Source organism: Pyxicephalus adspersus, chromosome Z (genome assembly GCF_032062135.1).
Source record: "Pyxicephalus adspersus chromosome Z, UCB_Pads_2.0, whole genome shotgun sequence".
Classification (NCBI taxonomy): domain Eukaryota; kingdom Metazoa; phylum Chordata; class Amphibia; order Anura; family Pyxicephalidae; genus Pyxicephalus; species Pyxicephalus adspersus.
The window spans coordinates 86,527,440-86,533,439 of record NC_092871.1 but is presented as its reverse complement, the minus strand read 5'-3'; the positions used below and the strand labels follow the sequence as shown (position 1 = coordinate 86,533,439).

Here is a 6,000-nt window from a genome sequence, read left to right as displayed (position 1 = left end):
TGCTTCTCATCCCTACTTTTTCTCATCTCACTGCACACAATTCTAAAAGTTTGATTTAAAGCCGATTACAGAGCAGGTAAAAAGCAAAGCAAGCATTTTTCACTGGCCTCCTTCTGACCGAAATATAAAAATCAGCTGGAAGTGCAATTTGTGGTATTACTAAATCAAGAAAAAAAATCGAACATTCCTAAGCATCATCAGACAAATGGAAGGAGATGGCTGCTGCGCTTACTTCCCAGGTATATCCTGGCCATGTGAGTGTGTAGTGTAAACACATTTCAGATAAATGCTTTGAATGTTGGAAAAGCTCCATATAAATTGACTTGAATCACAAGATCAATGAACAAAAACTTTGGTGGGAACATTTCCAAAAAAAACAAATATAGGTTCTCCAACTAACCCCATGATCACCCTGTCACAGCTCCTGTGGTGACCACATTTCAGAAGAATAGGGTGGCCCAAATTCACTGAACCACACTGCATCGTCACATGTCACATGACATGTCACATGACGAGTCACAATCCTCCGGATTGTATGATTCTTTCTACAAGGTGCTCGTCACCCTCCACACACCAATCGTCATCACGTAATTAGGAGCCACATTGATCGTTAGCTGTATGTCATGGGTGGCCTCCGGCTGTCAACCCATAAATTAAAGTGCTTGTGGTGCAAGGACCCCACCCTGGGACATTATTGTATGGATTCGAGAGGTCAAACAAGGATCAGTCTGCAGCAAAAGGTCACAAGAAGGTCAGATAGAGAATGTTCTCTGATCTGTCCCCTTACAGTACTTACCCTACACGGGTACCCGGGTCCAGGGTGTATGGGCCATGTACTACTCATTCTCTACACATTCATTTTAATGTCTCACTCACACTATACACCAAAAATTAATATGTCATTATCGCTCACAGAAAACGCCACCAGCACCAAATCCAGGGGCTGCATGACACAAATAATAACTTTCATACAAGTTTCTTGCAGGGAGGGATCATTATACGATTATTAAACCTTCAGGTTTGGATATTTTATTGGTGTAACGATGGTGGCCCCAGAGAGGCTTAGTCATTATTGCTGAATAATAATACTCTTCAGAACACAGACCAAAAAAGAAGAACAAACTACACGGTTAGATGTGTGTGGACCATAGCATCTAGAGAGCATGCCGGACACAATCATGGCTGTTAATATAGAGTTGCCCACCTTTATCAACCTCATTGGCCTGATTTGTCTGACTGGTCACAGGTTTGTGTGATTGGTCGGACTGGTCTCAGGTTCCTATGATTGGTCTAATTGGTCTCAGGATCATATGATTGGCCTGACTGGTCACGGGTTTGTATGATTGGTCTGACTGGTCATGGGTTTGCAAGATTGGTCTGATTGGCCTTGAAATCTTATGATTGGTATGACTGGTCTCGGCTTCGTATGATTGGTCTGATTAGTTAGCGCTTCAGATGATTGGTCTGGTAGGTCAGGGGTTTGTAAAATTGGTCTGATTGGTCACGAGTTTGTATGATTGGTCTGAGTGGTCCCAGATTCGCAGTATCAGTCTGACTGATCACATGTTCATAAGATTGGTCTTGCATTCGTATGATTAATCTAATTGGTCACGAGTTTGTATGATTGGTATATCTGGTCTTGGGTTCATATGATTGGTCTGACTGGTCACGGGTTTGTGTGATTGGTCGGACTGGTCTCAGGTTTGTACGATTGGTCTAATTGGTCTCTGGTTCGTATGATTGGTCACGGGTTGGTAAGATTGGTCTGATTGGCCTCGGGTTTGTATGATTGGTCTAACTTGCCTTGGGTTTTTATTATTGGTCTGTTTGGCCTTGGATTTGTATGACTGGTCTCGGGTTCATATGATTGATCTGACTGGTCTTGGATTTGTATGACTGGTCTGATTGGTTAGGGGTTCGTATTATTGGTCTGAAAGATCACAGGTTCGTATGATTCATCTAATTGGCATTGGGTTTGTAGAATTGGTCTGATTGGCCTCGGGTTCATATGATTGGTCTAATTGGCCTCGGGTTCGTATGATTGGTCTCTGGTTCGTATGATTGGTCTGATTGGTCACGGGTTCGTATGATTGGTCTGATTGGTCACGGGTTCATATGATTGGTCTGACTGGTCTCAGGTTCATATGATTGGTCTGACTGGTCTCAGGTTCGTATGATCGGTCTGACTAGTCACAGGTTGGTATAATTGGTCTGAGGTTCGTATGATTGGCCTCGGATTTGTATGATTGGTCTAACTGGCCTTGGGTTTGTATGATTGGTCTGACTAGTCTCAGGTTCAAATGATTGATCTTACTGGACTTAGGTTCGTATGATCGGTCTGACTAGTCACGGGTTCTTATGATTGGTCATGGGTTCGTATGATTGGTCTGACTGGTCTCAGGTTTGTATGATTGGTCTGATTAATCATGGGTTTATATGATTGGTCTGACTGGTCACGGGTTTGTGTGATTGGTCGGACTAGTCTCAGGTTCTTTTGATTGGTCTACTTGGTTTCTGGTTCGAATGATTGGTTTGATTGGTCATGGGGTCGTATGATTGGTCTGAGGTTCACATAATGAATGATTGGTCTAACTGGTCCCAGGTTCGTATGAACGGTCTGACTAGTCACAGAATGGTATGATTGGTCTGAGGTTTGTATGATTGGTGTTGAGTTCATATGATTAATCTGATTGGCTTGGGTTTGTATGATTGGACTATTGGGTCTCGGGTTTGTATGACTGGTCCAAGTGGTCCCAGATGCGCATGATCAGTCTGACTAGTCACATGTTCATAAGATTGGTCTTGCATTCGTATGATTCATCTAATTGGTCATGAGTTTGTATAATTGGTTTTGGGTTCGTATCATGTGTCTGACAGGTCAAGGTTTAGTATAATTGGTCTGACTGGTCATGGGTTTGTGTGATTGGTAAGACTGGTCTCAGGTTCGTATGATTGGTCTAATTGGTCTCTGGTTTGTACGATTGGTCTAATTGGCCTCGGGTTCGTATGATTGGTCTAACTGGCCTTGGGTTTGTATGATTGGTCTGTTTGGCCTCAGATTTGTATGATTGGTCTCGAGTTCATATGATTGGTCTGACTGGTCAGGGGGTTAGGGGTTCATAGTATTGGTCTGATAGATCACAGGTTTGTATGATTCGTCTGTTTGGCTTTGTATAATTGGTCTGAGGTTCATATGATTGGTCAAACTGGTCATGGGTTTGCAAGATTGGTCTGATTGGCCTCGGGTTTGTATGATTGGTCTGATTTGCCTTGAGTTTGTATGATTGGTCTGATTGGCCTTGAAATCTTATGATTGGTCTGATTAGTTAGTGCTTCAGATGATTGGTCTGGTAGGTCAGGGGTTTGTATAATTGGTCTGAATTGCCTTGGGTTTGTATGATTGGTCTTAAAATTTTATGATTGGTATGACTGGTCTCGAAATCGTATGACTTGTCTGATAGGTTAGGGGTTCGTATGATTGGTCTGGTAGGTCAGGGGTTTGTATGATTGGTCTGATTGGTCACGAGTTCGTATGATTGGTCTTGCGTTTGTATGAATCATCTGATTGGTCACGAGTTTGTATGATTAGTGTATTTGGTCTTGGGCTCATATGATTGGACGGACTGTCTCAGATTCGTATGATTGGTCTAATTGGCCTCGGGTTTGTATGATTGGTCTGATTGGTCTCGGGTTCGTATGATTGGTCTCGGTCTGGCTGGTCACCGCTTTGTATGATTGGTCACGGGTTCGTATGATTGGTCTCACTGGTCACGTGTTCGTATTATTGATCCGATTGGTCTCTGATTTGTATGATTGGTCTCACTGGTCACGTGTTCGTATTATTGATCCGATTGGTCTCTGATTTGTATGACTGGTCTCAGGTTCGTATGATTGGTCTGATTGGCCTCGGGTTTGTATAATTGGTCTAACTGGCCTTGGGTTCGTATGATTGGTCAGACTGGTCTCAGATTCATATGATTGGTCTGACTGGTCCCAGGTTTGTATGATCGGTCTTACTAGTCACAGGTTGGTATAATTGGTCTGATTGGAATCAGGTTTGTATGATTGGTCTAACTGGCCTTGGGTTCGTATGATTGTCCTCGGGTTTGTATAATTGGTCTGACTGGCCTTGGGTTCGTATGATTGGTCTGACTAGTCTCAAGTTCGTATGATCGGTCTGACTAGTCATGGGTTGGTATGATTGGTCTAGGGTTCGTATGATTGGTCTTGGGTTCGTATGATTGGTCTTGGGTTTGTATGATTGGTATGATTGATCACGGGTCTATATGATTGGTCTGAGGGGTTCGTATGATTGATACAATTAGTCACAAGTTTATATCAAATTGGTCTATGGTTCATATGATTGGTCTGACTGGTCACAGGTTTGTATGATTGGTCTGACTGGTCAGGGGTTTGTGTGATTAGTCACGGGCTCGTATGATTGGTCTGACTGGTCTTGGGTTTGTATGATTGGTCTGACTGGTCACGGCTTTGTGTGATTGGTCGGACTGGTCTCAAGTTCTTTTGATTGGTCTAATTGGTTTCTAGTTTGTATGATCGGTCTCACTAGTCACAGGTTGGTATAATTGGTCTGACTGGTCTGATTGGAATCAAGTTTGTATGATTGGTCTAACTGGCCTTGGGTTCGTATGATTGGTCTCGGGTTTGTATAATTGGTCTTAAAGGCCTTGGGTTCGTATGATTGGTCTGACTAGTCTCAGGTTCGTATGATCGGTCTGACTAGTCATGGGTTGGTATGATCGGTCTGACTAGTCATGGGTTGGTATGATTGGTCTAGGGTTCGTATGATTGGTCTGATTGGTCTAGGGTTCGTATGATTGGTCTCGGGTTCGTATGATTGGTCTGACTGGTCTCGGGTTCGTATGATTGGTCTTGGGTTTGTATGATTGGTATGATTGGTCACGGGTTCATATGATTGGTCTGATTGGTTAGGGGTTCGTATGATTGATCCAATTGGTCACAAGTTTATATCTATTTGGTCTTTGGTTCATATGATTGGTCTGACTGGTCACAGGTTTGTATGATTGGTCTGACTAGTCAGGGGTTTGTGTGATTGGTCACAGGCTCGTATGATTTGTCTGACTGGTTTTGGGTTTGTATGATTGGTCTGACTGGTCACAGCTTTGTGTGATTGGTCGGACTGGTCTCAAGTTCTTTTGATTGGTCTAATTGGTTTCTGGTTCAAATAATTGGTCTGATTGGCCTCGGGTTAGTATGATTGGTCTAACTAGCCTTAGGTTTGTATGATTGGTCAGACTTGTCTCAGAATCATGATTGGTTTGACTGGTCCCAGGTTCGTATGATCAGTCTTACTAGTCACAGGTTGGTATGATTGGCATCTGGTTTGTATGATTGGTCTCATTGGCATCGGGTTTGTATGATTAGTCTCGGGTTCGTATGATTGATCTGATTGCCTCGGGTTTGTATGATTGATCTGATTGGTCACGGGTTCGTATGATTGGTGTGATTGGTTAGGGGTTCGTATGATTGGTCTGATAGATCATGGGTTTGAATAATTCGTCTGATTGGCCCTGAGTTTGTATGAGTCGCCTGATTGGCCTCGGGTCCCATTAGTTTTGGATTTGTATGATTGGTCTTGAGTTTGTATGACTGGTCTGATTGGTCACGAGTTCGTATGACTGGTCTGATTGGTTAGGGGTTGGTATGATCGGTCTGATAGGTCTCGAGTTCATATGACCGGTCTGACTGGTCTTGGGTTTGTATGATTGGTCTGACTGGTCAAGCGTTTGTATAACTGATCTGATTGGTATCGAATTTGTATGATTGATCTGATTGGTATCTGATAAGGTTGGTATGATTGATCTAATCGGTCACGAGTTTGTATCTAAAGCTGCGTACACACTGCCAATTTTTGTCGTTGGAAAGGATCTTTCACGATCCTTTCCAACGACAAGGGAGTGCACGATGCATGAACGGTGCTGTACATACAGCACCGTTCATGCTCACCGTTCATGCTCT

At 43.1% G+C, this 6,000-nt stretch overlaps 1 protein-coding gene across 4 annotated transcripts in view; it reads right to left on the bottom strand.

The window, feature by feature from the left end:
• Positions 1-6,000, bottom strand: part of NLGN3 (neuroligin 3) — a 67,723-nt gene that overhangs the window by 56,835 nt on the left and 4,888 nt on the right. The gene's annotated exons all lie outside the window — the stretch shown is intronic.